This window comes from Mycteria americana, chromosome 2, assembly GCF_035582795.1.
Source record: "Mycteria americana isolate JAX WOST 10 ecotype Jacksonville Zoo and Gardens chromosome 2, USCA_MyAme_1.0, whole genome shotgun sequence".
NCBI classification, from domain to species: domain Eukaryota; kingdom Metazoa; phylum Chordata; class Aves; order Ciconiiformes; family Ciconiidae; genus Mycteria; species Mycteria americana.
Genome location: NC_134366.1, coordinates 114,942,351 through 114,964,140, shown reverse-complemented (window position 1 = coordinate 114,964,140; position 21,790 = coordinate 114,942,351).

The following is a 21,790-nucleotide window of genomic DNA, read 5'->3' as shown; positions in this document are numbered from 1 at the left end:
GAGTATTTTGTGGGCAAGTCCTTTTTTCTTCCTCCCTCCTTTACCTAAAAATAATTCCAAGAATGGATTTTCATTGTCTCCTAGCTTTTACACCAATGCATTTTTTAGTCTGTAAAAATGCAGAAAGTCTGAACTCCAGACACAACCCTATATTCATTTTATGTAATAAAGTGCTTGGTTCAACACCTCTAACAGAAAAATGCTGAACATTGAAATGTATCATTATAACTCCTAAAATTGGCTCCACAGATCAATTTTTGCATCTTAGTGCAAATTTATCCTGGTATAAATTAAAAGTAGTTTATCTGGAGTGCTTTTGCAACCACAACTGATTCTAAATTACAATCTATTAAAAAATAATGATATAATCCAAAAGTCTACCAGTAATTCCTACCAGTTTCATACCAAAATAATTTGTAGAAATGAACAAGCTGACAGACATTCAGCATTTTAATAACCAATCAACAGCTATTAAATATCTCTGGGCTATATTCTACTGGTTGTTTCTTGACTAAAGTCTAATCGGAGAGTTTGAACATGAAAAATAAATTGTAGCTATACCTCCTAATAGAAGGCTTATGAAAGAAACATGCAATACAAATATTTTGATAGTATATACACTGCATTGCTCTTTGAACATCTTATTTATTGACAAGTTGCCATTTTACACTTGAGATCCAACAAAAGTAGAGGCATCCCTTTTTTGTGGTCTGAAAGACTTTGCAGTTGCTAGGTGTGGGATTATAACGAGAAATGGGAACATAAATGTAAATGTAAAGTTAAGACAAAATTTAAAAGAAGAGATTATTATTGCTACAGTAGAATGAAGAGTAACAAGCCAGGGAGTATTTCTACGTGTTCCTGTAAAACAAGATACTTTTCACTCTTCTTGATGTCACCCTTAGAAATTGTGAGCACATTTTAGTGACAGTCACTTGCATAAGTGTAGATGAAGCAATTGCAAGCAGTCTGTCAGAGGTGGGGTTCTTATACAAACAGATTGATAATCAGCATGAAAATTTTAATGTGCAGGTTGAACACAAAACAGGCATAGTAAGGATTTCCTCTGGTAAATCCAACTTAGTTGGATTTCCACAGCTATAGAAGTTAGTCAGTGGACTCTGAGGAAACAAGAAAAGCAGATTTCTCCTTCCAGAGATTTTGAGTGCCTTCTGAGTTTGTCTTTGCCTGTTGTGGTTTTTGCACTGGAGACAGCCAGCTAAATGTTTTAAATTTGATTTTTGAAGATAGCAAAGAAAAAAAGATAGAGATCTTACCTGCGTAACCTCAGGGCCTTCTAGGTTTAAAGAAATGGGTATTGTAAAAGTTGAATTAAACATCTGATGCAGAGAAGTAAGCAGTTCTCTTTCACTTCACAGATCCTTGGAAAGCTTTAGGAGTTACCACTTCCTGCCAGTATAAGTCACTTCTGCTTTTAGTTTTGAAAACTCACAGTATGACACTGCTTACTGCATGCTATTTTGGGTGCCCTGAGTAAAACTATGAACACAGGCACTTTTGTGCAAAACATCATAAGGCCTCTCTGATGTTCATTCAGAGTTCAGAATTAAAATGCAGAAGGCTCTAGCAAGCAAAATACAAGCTGATTTTCTTTTTCCTAGTGGAAAAATAAAGTACTCCCTGGCAAGTAACCAAGGTGGTGGGAAGGTAATTCATTTTGTGTGAGAGTATTTTGCAAGTGAAAGGGATATGCCCTCTGTTTAGAGATTAGTCAGGGAAACAAGTGATCAATTCAGAGTGGTCACAAAAGTTAGTCAAAGAAGAGAGTTTCTACAGTCTGGTTTTTGCCCTGCAGCCTTTTTTTCCCCCAAATAATTTAGCTTCAAGAATCATAAAATCTTCACACTGAGAAAAAAATGCATGCCCAAGGTATTGATTTATGTCCTTACACATTCTGAGAGATATGAAACTGTCTACAAAAGTTAATTTTTGTCTACTAGTTAGTGATGGGTTTTTATAGTCAGCTGAAAAATATAATAAAAATAATATAATCCTCATTACAAAAAAAAGAAAAAGACCCTCAAAATCTTGTGGAATAATTATGCAACAGGTTATAATTTTTCATAGAAATTAAGTTTTATCTTAAATCAGTTTCAGAAATTTTGAACAACAATTCAAATATTCATTGTGCATTCCTTGTGCTCTCAAAAAGAAATAAGGATATTTTGGTAATAAACAAGAACTGTGTATTACAGTAATATTTCTGTAATTATTATGGAAGACATAGTTATGGAGAGATAATTTAGAGCTTAGTGCTACATCAGTATTAGCTCCAGGCCAAGAAGATTTCTGAGAAGTCCTGAATGGTAAAACAACAAACATGACATTTTGTCAGACTTAATGTATCCTGTTAAAGATTAAACTAAAAAAAAAAAAAAAAAAAAAAAAGAAAAACCTCAAAAACTTCTAAAACAATTTTAGGTTTTCTGCTATTAAATTACTAGCTTAAGGAATATGCTTTCAGTTGACAGATTTTTTTTCTCCTGAAATTGCCTCCTTTAAACAGAAAATTTTGACATCTTGAGAAAAGTTACCTCTCCCTCTTTCTTCTTTCTCATCCAGTCTAAGAAAATTTACCAACCGTTCCTATGTGGAAATTGAAAAACTCTTGTCTGTACTTTTGTCACATATTTTTAACATATTTTTTTCTGGAAAGGAAGAAAAGCAAATTTTGACCAGCCCTGCAGATCTTACTCAGAGATTCAGGAATCTCATGGCCAGAAGACAAAAGGACTGGAATGAGGAAATGTGATTTTTCAGCATACATAATACTATAAGAAAACATGACTAGATAGTGTTACCAGGTCAGAGAATAACAGCAGAGCAGAACATGGTCTGCAAAGGGAACAGTTCTGATTGATTGATGCATATTTGAGCTCTGTTACCTTGGCTAACACTGAATCTCATGTCTCGATGTCAGGGGCAAATCAGCTGATTTCAAATAAATACAAACCCCCCTAATATCGCAGACCTTAAAACTTGAAATGAATGGGCTTAAAGTAACACAGGAAAACTGTCCATCCATTATGTCCACCTTGACACAGTCAGAAAGCCTTATACTCTATAGAAAAGTATATTGTGTACACTATCTGAGCAGCTGGATTTTTGTGAGACTATTCAGAATTCTGTCTTTTGAGGATGATCTGATAACTTCTTGAGGATTACTTCCTCCTAGCTACTTCAGTATAAGTAATATAGTTTCTTCATCAGACTGGAAGTGAACACACAATTTATCAAATTATATACAGTTTCAGCTTTAAGAATTAGATAGATTGGCTAATATTTTTTTCTCAAATCAGAGTAAACATGATAATATTATACAGTTTAAGGTTCTTTGATAACACTATGTTCTTAGTAATGCTTATTTAATTATTTGTGAAATTTGATATCAAAAACAAGGTGACAAGGATTTCCTTCTGGTGCTCTCACTTCAAGCATTTTTGCCTGTGCTAGGTAAAACTTGATTTCTTTGTCTAAAACTTGATGTTAGATTTGAGTGAAGGAATCAACATAAACTAAGATCACATTTTCATATCTTCTGCACTTTTTATCATTCTTGTTTGGTTGGTTGGTTGGTTTTTTAAGAAACAGGAATGTTTGGGGAGAGCTGCTATTTAGTAAGAATGGTTGCATCCTACTTTTGGTTCATGGTCTGACATCAGCTCTACACAGGGTGAGGTAATAGCAGATGCAAAATAGAAAAATGGGAAGAGGAGAAGGACTCTCTCCTAAGATCTGTGGAAACTGAAGAAGTGTAATTGGAATTCAGTGATATGTTACCATCTAGCACCTGGAAAAACAGCTTTTTTACCATCAATGCTTCTCACTGGCTTTCCAGCAATACAGAAGAGGTGATGTTTCATTCACCAAGTCAGAATTAACTAGAAATAGGTGTAAGAAAAGGGTAAAACCATTGTTGACAGTTGGCAAACAAGATATGCTCTTTTACTGAGAATGATGAATCTTGTCACAGGATGTAATCTAAGTAAGATGTGCCATGTGAAGGGAACAGAAATGAACAGTAGGAAGCAAATAAAAATGCAAGTTTCTTGGAAATGTTTGTTGAAGACCTGATGAGGCGAACTGGCAAAAATAGGAGGGACTTTTGACAAGGTATGGATATGCAGCAATAAGGAAAAAAAAGAAATTAGTTGTGTAGTCTGTACCTTAAAAGAAAAGTCAAAGAAGAAGACTAATTCACAAAATTATGAGAAAACATTTCTCAACTGAGAAGAAAACCCATACTTATTCCCAGTACACTGTTCTCATGTGATAAACAGTCTCTGCTTCTCTTTCTCTAGGCATCTGTTAATGACAGGCAGGCTTTTTGATATTAACATTGAAAGGAAATCATTTGGACTGTCACATACTAAGGAAAACAGGTACCCTGTTAGCTCTTTCCTGATCTCACAGACCATGCTATTTCCTGCAGAGAGGGATCTCAGCGATATGGTAGCTTTCAGCAGCCACTGTCACCTTGACTGTTGTCACAGCTTCCCATCAAGGTGTGTTAAAAGCTTAACATCATCTCACTCCATAGGAGAGGCCCGTTGCTTGCTGACAGCAGAATTAGTAGCACAATCAACATGAATGGGCAGCCCAGTTCTGAAGGAACATGTGAGGAGCTCTACTTATTGCCTGAGCAAAACCTTACTGGAGGTTTGGAAGAGTTGAGTGAACTTTATTTTAACTAACTAAATAAATGAGTTGTCATATAGACACTGGGGACTGAGAGGGAAACTTCAGAATTCCAATTAGACTATTTGGAGTCTTTTCCTTTTTCATTATATCTACTGTGATTAAAAATAGGAATTTTATCCATCCAAAAGCTATAGCTTAAGTTAGGTGTTTGCTTGGGAGCAAGAACATGATAATAAAATTGGAATGAAAATGTCTATACAATTTAAAACTTGGTTGCTGATCAGTCAATTGCAATATGATATCTATTAATTTCTTTTAAAGTTAAATTTCTGTTCAAATGTAATGCCCAATCATATTTTGTGGATATATATGTATGTGCTATAATGACTTGAAGAAAGACAGTCCTAAGAATTCAGTAGAGTTAATTATCTTTTTTTAAGGAAAATCTATTCCATTTTCCAGAAACTAAAGAAAAAATAAAGGTGGGAAACCCTAGGAGCACTGTTTATTTTTAAACAGAATAAAGAACACTGTAAAAAAAAAAGACAGGATTAAAAAGGGGTCAGTTCTCATTCACGGAGATAAGTGAGATTGTATCCTCATCTTTGACACTTGCCTAATTGCACTGATCTCAGAAGATTTCACTCTCTTGGGTTTATTCCGTGGGACTGCAGGTAAACAGTTCTTCCCTTAATCACTTTCCAGTGTGAGGAGAATTCAAAATACAGACAGGTCCTTTGGCAAGGGCAAAATGTTTTCTTGAAAAATCTTGGAAAATCAAAAGGGGAGACAAAAAAAAAACTTTTAAAAAAGTTTAAGAGAGAGTGAGGGGAAAAAAAAAAGAGGGGGAAAAAAAGAGAAAAAAAACCCCATAATTTTATTTCTTCTTATTTAATTTATTTGTTGTTTAATTATTCTTCTACTGTGTTCATGGGCTGCATTTACCCAAGGCAGGGGTTTAGAGAAAATTCAGTGATGGGATTTCAGTTCTATCCACCTGAGGGGGGATTTCTCTCATAAAACACAGGGAAGTAAACAAAGACTTTATACCCAAAGCAAAACTAGATTTTTTTCTTTGAAGATATTTGTCTCTAGAAGGTGAAAAACGAATGAGTAAATTGCATGTATATTAGTTTGTAAAGAATAAGAAGCCATGGTTTTATCTAAAAATAAAGGTGATTATTTTAAAAAGAAAGCAGTTTAAAAAGCTTCACGTTTTGGAAAAAGTTGAAGTTAGTCAAACATCTGCTAAGTTTTATGGCAAGCTGCTATATAAAAGCAACATATGTAAAGACTTACTAGTAAGTCCTGTCCTCAGTTTTGCATAGGAATACATTGCTCCTGTGAACTAAAACTGGGGGGAAGAGGAGGTATTCATCTTCATATTTGATCTCTGAATATCATGCAGGTTATGATGTTTTTACACTTTTATATATCATTGGCATGAAATATGAGAAGAGTGAAGTTTTATTCTTTATTTTTGTTTTATATATGGTATTTCCAACTTCCAAGTAATAGCTTATAACCTTTGCAAATATATCATTGAGAAAATAAGGTGGGTTATGCAAATATTGATCTGATATGAGAGTAAGCTGAATTTACTCAGTGAGGGACAGGGAGGGAGAAGGACAGAACTCAAGGTTTCAAGGGGGATGATTCTCCCAAATCACCTATACCCAAATCATGGCTCTTGTGTTTGGAATAGGCATTTGGAATTTGAATCAAACTAAGGAGAATTAGTCCAGGCTAGGTAAGCAGCTAGCACAACAATGCTAAAATTGAAGGAGGGGCTGTGAAAATAGCAGGAGTGGGGTATGAAGAGCAATGAGAGCATTCGTAATACCTTCATGTATTCTGGGGACTCATTACTGAATTTTGGGGATTTGTGTGGGTGTTTTTGGTTTTTTTTTTATTTTATTTTGGGGGTCTTTGCCATTTCTAGATGGACTTTTTATGGGGATTCAGATATGCAGCTTTTCCCAAAGAGAGTCTTACCTATTACCACTTAAGGGAGGCACAGCTCCGAGAGGAGCCAAGTGGAACCAAGAGAGGAAGGAGAAGTGGGGCTTGGAGGGCTGCATAGGCTGAAATGCAATAATGTTTTTGCATTCCTGAGCAATATCTTATCACTATACAGAATAAAAATACTAGGCTGAATGAAAGCATTTTTTTTAATAAATGTATTTCTTTTTTTTTTTTCTTCCACTTCTTCTTTAATAATTCCACTGCAACTAAAATTCAGCTCCTAGTAAAATATGTTATAAATCACAGCTTCTGGAACAGAAGTTAGAAGCTACACATAAGGCAGTATAAATACAAAAATGCATGGATTAATCTACAATACCATTGAGACTCTTTTTCATGGAATTATTTGGAATCAGTTTCAAAATCTCTTTGTGTCTTATTTATTTCAATATTTAATGATCAACTTGTGTGTTTTTGCATTTTTCCCACATGATTCTGTGGGAATTTTTTTTCCCCCCAGAGGGGAAAGAAGTTTAATAAATTGCAACAAAGTATAATTACTTAAGATAAGTGTGTACTTAGTAGTATGTGTGAAAAGACTGTGGAAATGGTGCATAACCTTCTTAATTAAAAGAATCTGAATATCACACTGTAATTAGACCTTTGCAAAGATGATTCCTTTCTCCTTTCCTTTCCACTTTCCTTTCCTTTTCTCAGTGAATATTGTTATGATAGAACACATTGTGTTTGGAAAATAATACACAGACACTTTATTATCTTTTCCTTTTTATATTCCTATGACAAGATACAACCAATAGGAGAAAATTCAGAGCAGGAAGATCTTCAGGATGATCCCTGGAAGGCATGGAGCTCCCTTATTCTCTAACTGTTACACACTGTTTAGATGTAGACTGAACGAAAAAGGAGATGTCGTCTCATCTCTGTCTTTAGTTCAAGGTCTCATGCTGATGATCACATCCTAAGAAGAGCCTGAATTCAGCTGATTTCTGTAAGTAACTAGTTCATATTCTCCCACCTGTCTCCTGCAGAGAGGACAGCAGCTGCTATTAGATAGAGGTCATATATAGTACAAATCAGAATTTAGTCGTGAATTATTATAAAATACATCGAAGAACAACAAGACAAATATGTCTTTCCATTTGGTTAGCTATGTAACCCTCATACACTTTTTTAGATACTAGATCAGTCTGCTACAAATGTTAGAAGGCTATTCTACCTCTATGGTAGGTAACGAAGTAAGTATTAGTATATTCATTTACACATAGGAAAAATAAAGCATGAAGGTAGAAGAAATATTAGAAATATTAAATGCAAGTTCATGAAGACCAAATCTATAGCTGTGACTTATCAGCCCAGTGTTCTGCTGCATTATAACTTCTCAGTACAAAAACTAGTGTAGAGATTAGTATAAGAACTGGTGTAAAGATTACATGGCTAGGTCAGCCTAATTTGGAAAAGACATTTATGCACAAATTTCAGTGGCAGAAAAATAACCCTATTGGATTAGTTCAACAAAACTAAATGAAATATTCCAATTTCAGAAATGTCAATGTATTTTGTGTTTTTTTTTCTTTTAATTAATCCCCATGACATTTCCATTCCAAATATGAATGAAATTAAATAGAACAAAATAAAATAAAATGAAGGATTCCTGTCTGAAGAATTTCATAATGTCAACATTTCATCCCATGTCCCACCAGCAAAGCCTAAATGATAGCTTGGAAGACAATTGTGAAAAGTGAAAAGCCTTTGGGATGAGCTACTGGGTAAAGAAAAGATCCAAATCTCATCCCTCCTGCCAAGATGGAGAGGAAAGCAGAAGGCCAAATATTTTTCTTTCTGTTAATGGGTGTTTAGAAGATGATCTAGGACAAGGTGCCCTTACTCTATGCTCTGTGGACTACCCTTCATCCCTACATTTTTTTTTTATTTCCAGGCACAGGATAGGGGAAAACAGTAAGGCAATTTTTTTGAGCTCTCTGGTTTTCTAGAATGAAAAAATTGGGCTTTTCAGTTACACCCTGAGAAAAAGTCTTCCAGCCAGCAAAAAAGAAATTAGAACAGCTTTGCTTTGCTTGACACCAATCCCCCCCCCCCCTTTTTTTTCTTTAAGGAATTCCCCCCTCTTTTTATTAGTTGTTCTAATTCAGATGGAAAAAGTTGAGGGGAAAAAAGTTTTCTCTTTTTTGCAAATTGTGTTTTGCATTGAGGTTCAGAGGTAGAATCTTGACACAAGAGAATTTAATACAGAGTTTACAGTTGCATTCTGGGTACAACAATTTAACCTCAACTGTCATTATAATGACACTGATCGTAACTTGTTTCCTTTTGTTTTTACCTAGAGAGTATGTGATTGCTTGCACCATATTAATACCTATAGCAGAGTGAAAGGATTGCTGCTTTAGTTAAATAAAATATTTATTTTTAAAAAGTAGAAAAAATCTGAGTTTAAAGAATTTTACCCTCCGCAAAAGAGGGCCGAATTAATAACTTCAGCTGAAATAATTCACTCTACCTTCTGTAAAATATCTAAAATCAAGCTTATAGTGTGATTTATTTTTCTGTATTTCTCACTGTAATATCCACAGTGAGATTCTCCTATTTAATATCTGTGTACAATTATAAATATTAACAGCATGTTCTGTCTAAAAACCAGTCTGAATTTGCACTAAAATCAATGGAAACCCTAAAGCAATCAGCAGATCAGTTTATGTGGGCTAAACATCAGAATCCTGAATTGTTCCTAAACAATATCAAATTTTATGTTTGGGTTTTTTTTTTAAATGCTACCACAGTTGTTATTAAAGAGTTAACATAGCATTGCCTAACACAGATTTATAGCTAGTATAACATAAGTCTGTCCTATCTTTAAATGTCAAAGACAAGTCAGATAGTACTGAGTAACTGCTGCTTGTAAAATGCTCCTATTTGATCTGTGAGCAGAATGGGCAGATGTAAACTTATCTAGCTTCATTGACTGCTGTGTAGTCTATGTCAATTAGACCAGCTGAAGACCCTGACATGAATGCTACATGAGTAACAGCATGGAAACGCATTGACCTCTAAGAGGCAGAGGCACAGTCAACCAACAAACAAGACCTTGTATGATAAAATCTGATGAGAAAAATCAGCCCAGTTACACTGAGATATTTATAGTAAATTAAAAATATTCACAGAGGCTCTTCCTTTTAAAACCATCATCTGTTTATGCATTTTACCATTTTGTACCAAGCATATAAGATGTTCATACGGAATTAATTTTTATGAATGTGTGTTGTTAAAGAGCTTTACTCACCAGGCAGAGAGGAAGGGATATATGTGTGTAGTTGATAGCGGTGTATCAAAAGGACAATGAAAATACAGTAAAAATATAAAATAAAGATTTTAAGTTGTTCTATGTATAGGGGGGAGGATTGTTTTTACAAAACAGCAGAGAATAAACAGGAAAGCTGTGTAAAGATGGAAAAGCGATCTTGTGTGTGACAATTTCACAGTATTTTGGAAACTTTCTGACAGCTACTGGAGAACAGAAAAGAAGCAAAGGACGAAAAAAAAAGAGAGAGATTGAGAGAGAGAGAAGGGGAACAGCCAGATCTCCTCTCCACAATTATGCAGAAATCTAGCCAAAATTAAATATGTTGTAGATGCAGTAAGTAGGCTGGGGAGAGAGGGTAAGGAGAGACTGAGTATTCTAAATTAAGAACATCCAGTTCATCTTTCCAAGAATAAACCAGATGGAGAAACTGTGACTGGATCAGCTTGGACACTAGCCAGATGAAGGACCAGTTTTTCTGGCAGTCAGGATAAAGGGGAGAGCAACCTATGAGAAGCACAGCAAGGTCCCAGACAGATGAAGATGTGGGTAGCCCAGGAGCAAGGTCAGCCCTGCCTTGGGTCCTGGCCAGCTCACCCGCAGCCAGATGGAGAACAGCTCATGCAGCAGTCAGGCCACTGACTTCAGGAGCCATCCCACCTCCCGTGCAAACAGCAAGCCTGTGGGGTGTCACACAGGGAAGGAGGCTGGTAGGAGAAGGAACTATCATTTCCACTGGATGACTCTACTCTTTAGAAAGGGTTTAAGGATTCAGGAAGTTAAATCTAGCAAGGATGCAACAGAGGCACTTGCATTCTGTTGTTTGGTACAAGACACTGAAGCTCTATTTTCTATTTTTGACCTTGGCCAAATATCTTGCCTCCTGAAGTGCAAAAGAAATACAATATTATATAGTCAAATTGCCCAGTGTTTTCAAGATCACCAGTAATATTTATTATAGGCCCAGTCTCAAATTTGACTGCTCCTTAGAGAACTTAAAAGTAGCATTCATATTATTATTGCTATTAAACTAATTAAAATGTTTGATCTTTATTTCACAGGGAAAAAAACAAAACATTTTTCAGTGTTCACTTAAGATAAAAAGTCTGGCATAACTTTCATTAGTATAGTACTGTAATTTATTGGTGTTACTGTTGTTTTAATTCCAATATGACAAATTGAAATAATACTTAAACTGCAGCCCCAAAACAGCACATTTGACTATTAGGCAAAACTTTTCTCCGTGTCTTGGTTTTTTATATGTGAATATTTTATAAGTTGTAAATTTAAATCTTCCTTTCTGTTCAACAGAAATGCCATGCCTGTATCGAAATGCAGATTTGAAATCTGAATGTTTACACCATAAAACTGTGCAAAGATGCATGAGATGATAGTGGAAATCTGAGTTAGTAAGTCTAGAAACTAAGATCCAGAGGTGATATACATGTAGCTTCTTTCACAGCTACCAATGTACCAAAGGTACCAAAAGGCTGGGTTTATCTGCCTGGTTACACTTCTGACCTCATGTGATTGTATGTAACCTCATAAAATTGATCTATTTTGCAATAAAATGACAGACTTTGGAATAGCGATAAGTATAGCTTTTTATTTTATCCCTCATCTTAATCTCAGTGATGAGTACTGTATGTGCTAAAAAGCTAAACATGTCCTAGTATTCAGGGCCCCTGTATGCTGTGGAGGATTCTCTAGTGATGGAGGTTACCTGGTTGGAGCATGGAAGATCACTGAAACTGTTATGAAGAGGAATATCAGAGCTAAACTTAATAAACAGTGTACCCATAGCTATGTAGTTCTGCACAACATTATATGGACTTGCCAGTTTGGGTTCTTCCCACATTGGTATCTCCATTTTACCATCTCTATAGTATCATAGTTTCCCAGTGAAGTAAATTCTTAAATCCAAATATTGCTTCACATCTTTGCTACCATCAGTCTGGACTGTATTCGTTACGAAGAAAGTAGTCATTTCAAGATTTACAGCTCATTAGATTAAACTATGTTACAGAAAACAAAATCAAATGGCATATGCCATTATAAATTCTGTCTTACAAATATGCTCCAGGCCAAGCCTGGAGAGAATAATTTCTGCATTGTCCCCCACATGGCTCTATATTAATTGAAAAAAATATCTACTATGCTGGAGTCTACCAAGACAATCAGTTAATCAGAGTTCTGTTGTCAATGACCTATTGGCTGACTTTGGAAAAATTAATCAGTCAGTCTGTGATCCTATAAATTGACTTCAAGCATCTTCTTAGGACCATTTCTTTCAAGAAAGCAAGCACAGCTTCTAGCTCAGTAGAGTTACGTCATTGCTTATAACAGGTTACAGGCTTTGTGTTGAGAAAATAACACATGCTCTAGGATTTACCAGGCTTTGTCTGGATTCATCTCTGAAGATCTTTTTTAGTTTGTTTAACCCTAAAAGCAATTATCCAACAATCAGATTAATAATTATCTGATTTTATTTTATCTTTGTTTGGCTTTGTAAAATTGCGTAACTATGTATACACATGCATATGTGCTTGTGTGTATAGCTATATACATTTTGGTAGCTGCTTGATATTCATATTCAGCAGCTTTTTGGTGTAGAATGAACTGTCGATGACCCTGGAGTGAAATGCTGCATAGAGGAGGGGAGGCACAGGGTAAGAGCAAAGGCCTTAAAACTATGGGCATAGGATGGTACCAGAGATGAGATACCACTGTTTATGAAAAGAATGCAACCTGATAACCTGGGTAAACATGTAAAACATACCATATATAGTGCATTTGGATGTGATGTGGTCCTGCAGACCAATGAAAAAAGAGCAAGGTACTACAAAGGTAAAAAAAACTCGCCTCAGGCAATGAGGGGGAAGATGCTATCCCCCCAACATTTAGCTCCTTCCAGTGAAAGGCTAGGGATGCTGCTGAAGTTTTGGTGTAAAATTTCCCTCAACCCACACTGAGGCTATTGAACTCACCACCCAGCAGGGCACTAGAGAGAGTGAACACTTCACCAAAGAAAAGGGGAGCATACTAGGAAATTTGAGCATATTAATTTTAATTGTATATATGAACTACAACTTATTAAGATGATAATTGGGCTAATAATAATTATTATTTCTTTAGACTATTGAGACTTTAACTAGAGTAACAAAGTATTGATTTTGAAGATAATGTGTGTTTGTTGCCATTTGTTCATAACAAGATTTGGGATTAATTAATTCAGAGGAATCCAAGCAACGTGCTCTACAACTTGGACGCACCAACCTGGTAGCACAAGTATGCATGTACCACAGTGTTTCAGAGTTTGAGATTCTTTGTTCATCAGATGAGGTAATGTTTGTTCTATAGCATGAAGTTTTTAAGATTTTCAAGCAAAAAAGTAAATGCTTACGAGTAGTTGTTTATACGAATTTGTTCAGCATTCTGAACAAAGCAAAAAACGATTTAGCATACACACAGGCATACAAAATATAGGTAATAAATGAAAAAGAGAATGTTGCCTTCTCATTTCAGTTAAGAGATTCAAGAGGAAAATTTTAAGACATTAATAGCTTCAGTTTTGCAATCTCTTCCTAGGTCAAAGCATATACTCTGCATGTTCAATTATTAGAAGAAAAAAATAAGCTTCATTAATTTAGTAAACTTTAATCTGATTATTATAAGCAATAAACTAAGTTATCCAAAAAATGGGATGCAAACAATGTATCACATCAACTGATTGAAGTAAAAAATTGTTATTTTCTCCTGGTTCATAAAACTTTCTGGAACCTATGTGGTAGGAACATTAACACTCAAATATTTCTTCTTTAACACAGTAAATAAATTCAGCTTGTAGTCTAGTAATGATATTTCCAGTGAAAGTTAGATGATTTTGTCCCTAAATGCCCAAAGAATCTCTGATACAAATATCACAGATTAATTTTTCTCCATTAATTTATCTGACTAACCAGCTACAGTGGATATGTAAAGTATAATATGCCAGTAGGACTATTTCAGAAAGGCCATCTTCAACAAAAGCAGAAACAAGGTATTCAGAATAATATCTTAAGATTCATTAAACAAGGTAGTAAGGCTTTCTCATCTTCTGTTTTTAATGTCACATAACACAAAATTTACATATTATAGCTTAGTACTTTTTTCAACCTAAAATTTTACAATCATTCTTAAAATAAGCAATACAGAAAGGGAATGTAGAGCTGTTCAAAACATAATTTGTAAGTAATAATATTAACATTCCCTATTACAAGGAATAATATTCATTCTCTAGAGGTCAATGATAAGACATTTCATTTTTAGTTGTATTTGACTTTCTGCCCTTTTTGCTTCTAAGGCCAATACATTGTCACAAACCAACTCACTCTTTGATATTACGTCTTAACCACTTGATTATATTTCAAACTACTAGAAATGTAATTCTGTAAAAATTAAGGGCACAGCTCAGGAAATAAATTTATTCTGAAGTGCTACCCCACTAGGTTAATAATATTATTAGTTTTTCATATTATGTGCAGTAATGTCTTGAAGACTCTAACAAATAGCATTTTTTGTTGTGTTAGGTACTATACATACAGAGAAAAGAGTAAGTTCCTTCATTCAAAAAAATACGTGATCTAAATATTTCAATGAAAAATGAGAGGTTCTGCTGCTCTTTTTAAAGGTTAAGTCTGACATTCATAAATTAAAAAAAAAAAATTCATCATCTGTATATGATATGTTCATTTTAAGCATAATCAGGACAATATCAGAAAATGGATTTTTCTATCAACAGTAAAAATAAAGCTTACAAAAGTTTGTATGTTCAGATCAGAATACTTCCACTGCAATGAACTTGCCATCTTTGAATTGTCCAGTATCTGTGAGTCTGAAAAGCTGGAGATTTTCCAAGAGCATATATTTGTATAAGATTTTGAACATTCTGATCAGTGACTCTAGCAGATCGGAAACAGGAAAAAAAAAAGTTCTGACATCTCAGCTTCTGTGTTTTGTCATTCAGGAAGTATAGCTACAAGTACAAATGAAAACTAGAAGTTTAGATTTTCACAGATATTTTTAAAAGTCAAAAATTGTGTATCTGTGTCTACTTTGTATTCAGTTCTTGATTAATTCAAATTACTCTCCTTGTCTGTAAGAAAAAATAAAAGTTATCTAGGCCTTTTATACACAAAAAATGCATTTTGACTGTATTTGACTGCATTTCTACCATATTGGTCACTTATACAGGCTTACAAGCTATGTTATTAATAACCTAATGTAATTTCCAGCCTTCTTTATCTAAACTGTAATAAACTTAACAGGGATAACCACTTACAACCATCTTTAAAGATATTTGTGCATGACCATGGGTTCCTCTGAGAATGTTTACGTCCATGACTTTCAAGCTTATTTATGTTCAGAAGAAAATTAGAATAGATCCAGTATCAGTACAGAAGTCATTACAGAAATGTTGGAATAGCCACACTGGATGAGGCTAAGGTCTAGCTAGAATAGGAGCCAGACTTCAATAGTTGGTAATGTTAACCTGGTCCAGGAAGTCATAAAAATGCTGTAGTAAGTGATTGTAGGACAACGATTCCCACTTCTTTTTCTGAACTATCTGTATCGAGAACCTGATCAAATCCTTAGGTGGTTTCAGGTTTCTCCAACCTTATCTTGAAGACAAAGAAAGGCAAAAAATGTTTCCTACGGAGCAGGGTAGATCTGGAAGAGAGCTCAGGTTTTTCAAATGTTGGTAATACTGCACATTGGCCTGAATAACTGAAGCCTTTCCACAAAATGAGTAAGTTGAAAGTATGTGTCGTGATACCCACTACAAGGGGCAAGGGACTCTGCTGGGGCACAAGGACTGGTTAGCCTGCACTTTTTGAAGAAATGGAGAGTAAGTTAGGATCTGAGCAAATAACTCCAGCAAAGTTCTAATACGTAAAAAAATGATAACTAAAAATTTACTATCTGACTCATAGCATTCAAGATTTGGGTTCAGAATTGTTCTATTTCTTGGTTTTGGAGCAGCTGCATTAGCAGTCCAGGGAGTGGAGGGATTTCCAAGCCCGATGTAAAGAAAGTATCATAAAGGTGCATACTAAAAGAAAAAAAAAAAATACTCAGCTCTGTGTGGAAGAGTAGTTACTAGGAAAGAGCAACACCATTAGATATGCAGTACCAACATCTCCAAATTCTAGTACATCCAAATTCATGCTCAGGATAATATGGTAATATGTTGTGATTGTTTCTTTTTTGCCAGGCTTGAAAAAAAGTTGTAGATGGAAGCAGATAATGAGGAGTACTATTCACTCCATCAAATTTATCCAGGGTGAGAGAAATAGTAATCTGTTATAAACTAAGAATCAACTATACAAGAAAAGAGACAAAATCAGCTACCTAGTAAAATACAATGATATGAAATATAACTTGATATTAAATTGGAAGGCTGAAAGCGAGTAATTATTTTTAAGTATGGCACCAAATTAAGGAACAGTTGGTATTTGCAAAGAACAGATGTTAAAGATCATTATTATAACCACTGGCAATATTGTATCTTATAATAAGCAATATATTAGCACAAAATAGCGTGGGAGCAAAAAGAAACCTATGTTGACAATACTCACAGTTTTAAAGGCAAAAAACTGTCTTGATTAATGTTAATTGAGATCTTAAAAATATAGTACATACCTTAAATAATCTAACAAAGTCATGCTTTGCTCATACCAAGAGAAAGTAGAAATAAAGTTCACTAAACTCTCTGAATAAAGAAAGAAGGATAAAGAACCATGAGAGTGACACTTTATTATGTAGTGCTAAGTGGGAAAGAGCTTCTCACATCTGCAATGGAGCAGATGACAAATATCATTACTGTGAACATCAATATCAGCATCTAAGTTATACGCACATTTGAACAGCGCAAAGGTACTACTCCCAATGGGAGATGTCACTGCCTGCTGCTAGCCAGCCAAGGAAAAGAATGACATTTCCTGCACCCTGTTGTAAATATACTGTTTTGGAATCAATGGACCATTCAATGGAGACATTAAAGGAAAGATATGAAAATTTAAACCAGTAAAGTATCTACCTCACAGCATAGGTAGCTAATATATGAAACAGGAAGAAATTACTTGCCAGAAAACAAACACACAAACAAAACGTCCAGAAGAGTTTCTGGAAAAAAAACCCACAACTGCTTAAAGATATAATGTGTCCTAGCCTCAGTAACTCTGGGGGAGATCCAAGGGGGGGGAGGGGGGGGAAGGGGGCTGTGTTGTTTTGTTTTGGTCTTTTTTAAATTTTTTTTCCTAGAGTTAAGGACTGTCAGAAGCTGGAAGACTAGATGAGCTTTGAGAAAGAAGTTCTGATAATGGTCTGCCTTGATCCTCCCTCCTTCTTCTGCTTTTTGCCCTTTTTTATCCCCTTACCATTGGTTTACAAATACTTTTGAGACGGTATGCATCTTCTTTTTGTTGATGATAGCAGCAATAACTTAAGTACACAGATTAGGAAGACAGATAAATAAAAGGCCTGGGATTACAAGTTTCAAAACTATAGGCTACTGTTTCTAAAAAATATATATATATCTCCATATAAATGAGAATAAAGACATCGGAGTTTTCCCAGTTTACATGGGAGAACTTCACTTACTTGCACCTTTGTGCAAGGTTTTGGACCATTTTTTTAGGCACTTAAAATATCTTCTACAGCTTGAACTTGACCTGGTAGTCCCAAGTTTGTGTGTTAATATTGCTGCTTATTATACTGATACTTTATTTGTTCCTTTCTTACCTTCTAATAAAGAAATTGAATCTGCAAGGATAAAAAAGAAAGGAGGGGAAAGACTTACATAATGTAATTCATACAAAAGTGCTGTAAGTGGCTCATTTAGATATAGTTTTGACATATGGGCTAAATTAAGAATTTAAATAGTGCAATGCATCTTTTAATGCAAAAGAAAGAGTATAAATGGGACTCAATTAATGAGCGGAAAGTGTAAAAGACATTCTGGAAAAGCTATAAATTGCTTACTAAAATAAACCTGCAAAATTAATAGATAATGACTCTTGCAGCTCACTGTCATGTCCTCTTAACCACAACATCCATCAGAAAAAAACACCCTTACACCCAGTTATTCTACTTATTGAAGCTGCTTGGGTGAACACTCTGATAAGGATAGTTGAAAGTCTCTTAAATTGCCAACACAGAGGTAAAACAGGACTTTGGATAAAAAAAGTTAATCCTTCCAGCCCCATGTGGTCACACGTGGCTCCCTGCTTCTGAAGTAACAGAAGCATCTATCAGCAAGCTCTGAATCCTCAAGGTGAGGGGATGGCTTCTGGTCCCTCCTCCTGCTCCAGGGAGGGTCTGCCTGCCTCCCAGGTCGCTTCTCCTGCAAGAGGAGACGGCCTGCAGATGGATGATGGACCAGTGCCACAGCAGGCAGCCCTGTGGGAAGGGGAAAAGCGGAGAGATGAGGGAAGGGGCAGGTCTCTGCTGCAATTCAGTGGCACCGGTGTGACAGTTTTTCTTCCCCAGGGCTAGGGAGGAGGGGCACAAGGCAGCAGGACACATCGCTGTGTGTTTAGTCAGAAAATGATTGAGACAACAGAAGGTTTTATTTCCTTTCCTATAACTGTTGATGCTACTGCTGTTACCATATTGCGAGATAAATAATTCACTTCAGGCTTCAGCAATTTTATTTCATGTTTACAGAGGAAAAACTGATGAGGTGTTGTGACTATTTATATTACTGCTGTGAATGGTGACTTTAGCAATAACATCCCAAACCAATGTATAGTTCTGCTTTACATGGTACAAAAGCTACATGTGATAGTTACCATCTCATCTTTTATTAGTGAACTACCATTTAGCTCCTCAAAGAACAGGAGATTTCTTTTTTTTTTTCTTTTTTTTTTTTTCAGACAGGTATGTATAATGTAAAATATTAAGATTATTTCTGTTCTTTGATCTACTGTTATGAAGACTTTTTCTTGTTGCAGTATTATTAATTACTTCTAAGGCAATCTAGCAAAACATGCATCTAATGCTCTACCACTCTTAGATGTGCCTTAGACTTCAATGAACCTTTTTGTATTTTTATTTATTTTATCCGGTTTCTGACATAACTACAGTTCTAGGGTGGGTTTTTTTTCTACTATTTTCATTCTTGATGCTTATCATACACATGGTACTTTCTGATTATCATTTTATATGTCATTTACTATAAGACCATTTCTGAGGTTGCTAGAATACTCTCGTTTATTGTCTACAGAGTAGCTTCTCTGTGCCTTCAAACGTTTCTGAATTCTTTTCCTCATTAATTCTTTTTCTGATTCTGTTTTACACACTGTTGGAAATGGTCATGCACTGACATTTCAAAAACGGACAGGAGAAAACAGAAATTACATCAATAGAAGTAAAACAGGCACAATTTGCCCTACCTTCAGACTGCAAATTATGATCCGAAGGCTTCTTACTCTGAAACTCAGCAAAAAATAGAGGAAGCCTTTTTGTAGAGGAAATGTAGGCTCTGGCCTTCAGTAAGCTTCCAATGACAATAAGCATTGATATCTTTCTCCAAAGCATTTCAGATTTGGAAAACTCATCTTTTCACTAAATTTCTCTTAAGCAGAAATGTTAACATAATTTTTTAGTCATTTTGTAAGCCCTGTCATTCGGCTACAGTGGGAATTGCTGTTGTTTTAAACTGATGGTGTCTTTGGCAGGGAATGCAAGGGATGTTGTGGGGAGGGCAGGGGTGCAGTACTTCCATGGTGATACTAGAGCAGATTTACAAATTTAGAGAGAAACATGGCAAATTATAAGTCTGTGCTGACATTCTTGGATATAACATCATCTGCAGACAGAACTATCAGAAATTAAACTGTTCATGATAAGCTTACAGAAACATGGACATATGGAGGTCTTTATGTGTACATACTGTTTCTATGTGCTACAGATATCTGTTTTCTTTTTTTTCCCCTGTAACTTTTTCTCCAGAGGAAAGACAGAGAAACCTGGCCACTTCTGTATATTTGCTTTCTTATAACTGCACACATTCACAGGCCTGAATATTTCTATCTATATTTTATCATAACCTGTTTAATTGTGTTACTTTGCTTTGGTTACAGTTTAATAATTTCACATATAAAGCAAAGATGCATTTCTCTGTTTGTTCTGGGAGATTCACGCAACTAAATAACATCAATATAAAGTTTGGTCATTCACACTATTCTAGGGATAAACAGTGCAATGATTTAGATATAAGTTGGCAGTGTGGCGAAATGTGATTGAGAGCAAATATTGGAGTCAGACTCTTGAACGCAGAGGAAAAGCAAGCTGTCTTAAAGGAAATTAAAATATCACAATGAGGGTAACATTTCAAATGGATAGAGATAGATAAAGAACGTTACATCTGAACATTGTTGAACCACCCAGGCAATAAGATCATGTTCTAGAAAGGACAATTGTTCCACAGAACTGAGGAGAAGCTCATGATGCAGAATATTTTGAAAGACCTACCCAGTTATCGTGGTGTTTAATAAAGAACAGCTTAATCATGATAGGGCAGTATATTACAGTATATGACTTTTTATATTACAGTATATGACTTTTTTGATATGCTGAAGTCTGCTAAGAGCATAGGAGAAAGGAAAAGAAAAACATGAAGGAATAGTATAAAGTATTCACCATGAACATCATAGGTAGGACAAAAAAATAATGAACGTCATTCTAAGCAAGAGACTGTAAGGATAGATCTCAGGGGAAAAATTCTAACTTTGAGAATAGATAAGTGTTATTTCTTGGTTATAAAATAATAGGCATTGAGATAGGGGTGATTTATACAGGAGTTTACAATGTGATGTAGCACGAAAAAGTTTGAGGGTGATGGAGGTCTAGATGCAGGAGGAAGTTGTATAATAATATTTGACTTTTAGACCAGACTATTCAAACATCCGTCAGCAATGTTTTAAGTTCAGCTGATTCTGCCTTTGTGTAACGGAATGCTCTAAGGATGCCTTAAGGTCCATCCCAGTTTCATTTCCTATGATTCCAGGGTTCTGGGATATGAGGTCATCTTAACGTCATGTCTTTCAATATCAGAAGGTTGCCAGAACAATGTGTTTTCAACAATGTAATAATTGTCCTTAGCCAATCCTTCTACTTATTATCCGTGACTTAGAGATTGAATTATAATGCATGGATGAAGACATTTTCAGTCTTCAGTAGTTTTTAAAATCATTGAATGAAATGTGGAAGGAAGCACCCTCTTTTTTTAAACTTTATCTCTCTATATTTCTCTGAAATCTTTTAAATCTTCTTATGTCATTGGCCTCAGAATGTGGTTTTTTCCATTCCTGTTCTTGTGCCTTTGTAAGCTCTCATCAACATCAGACAGCCTGGCATCAAAACTAGTAAGGACAGTGATTATGATTTGCACTAGTGACTACAGCAGCTGGACCTCATTTGAAACTCTGGCCCCATTCTGAGTTGATTATAAGATCTGTAAAAACATAATGCTTTCTGTCCTTTCTAGGTCATGAAGACAGCCTAGCAAGGGCCGACATTAACTTTTACGTTTACATCCAATCTTTGTTTTTGAAAATCAGTGAAACAGAACAATCAATAGTTTTTCTTCCTTCAGACAAGTTATTTCACTTCCGGATTAAGATTAATTTAAAAACGTTCCTGAGGCTTCAGACCCTGGTCAGATAGAAATTACAGTTTTAGGAACCTGTCAATGAATGTGCCATTCACTCCTACACAGAGTTAAATAGCTATGTCAAGTCAACCAAACAAAAGAACAAGCCAGGAAGTTTGTTTCAGATATTCACA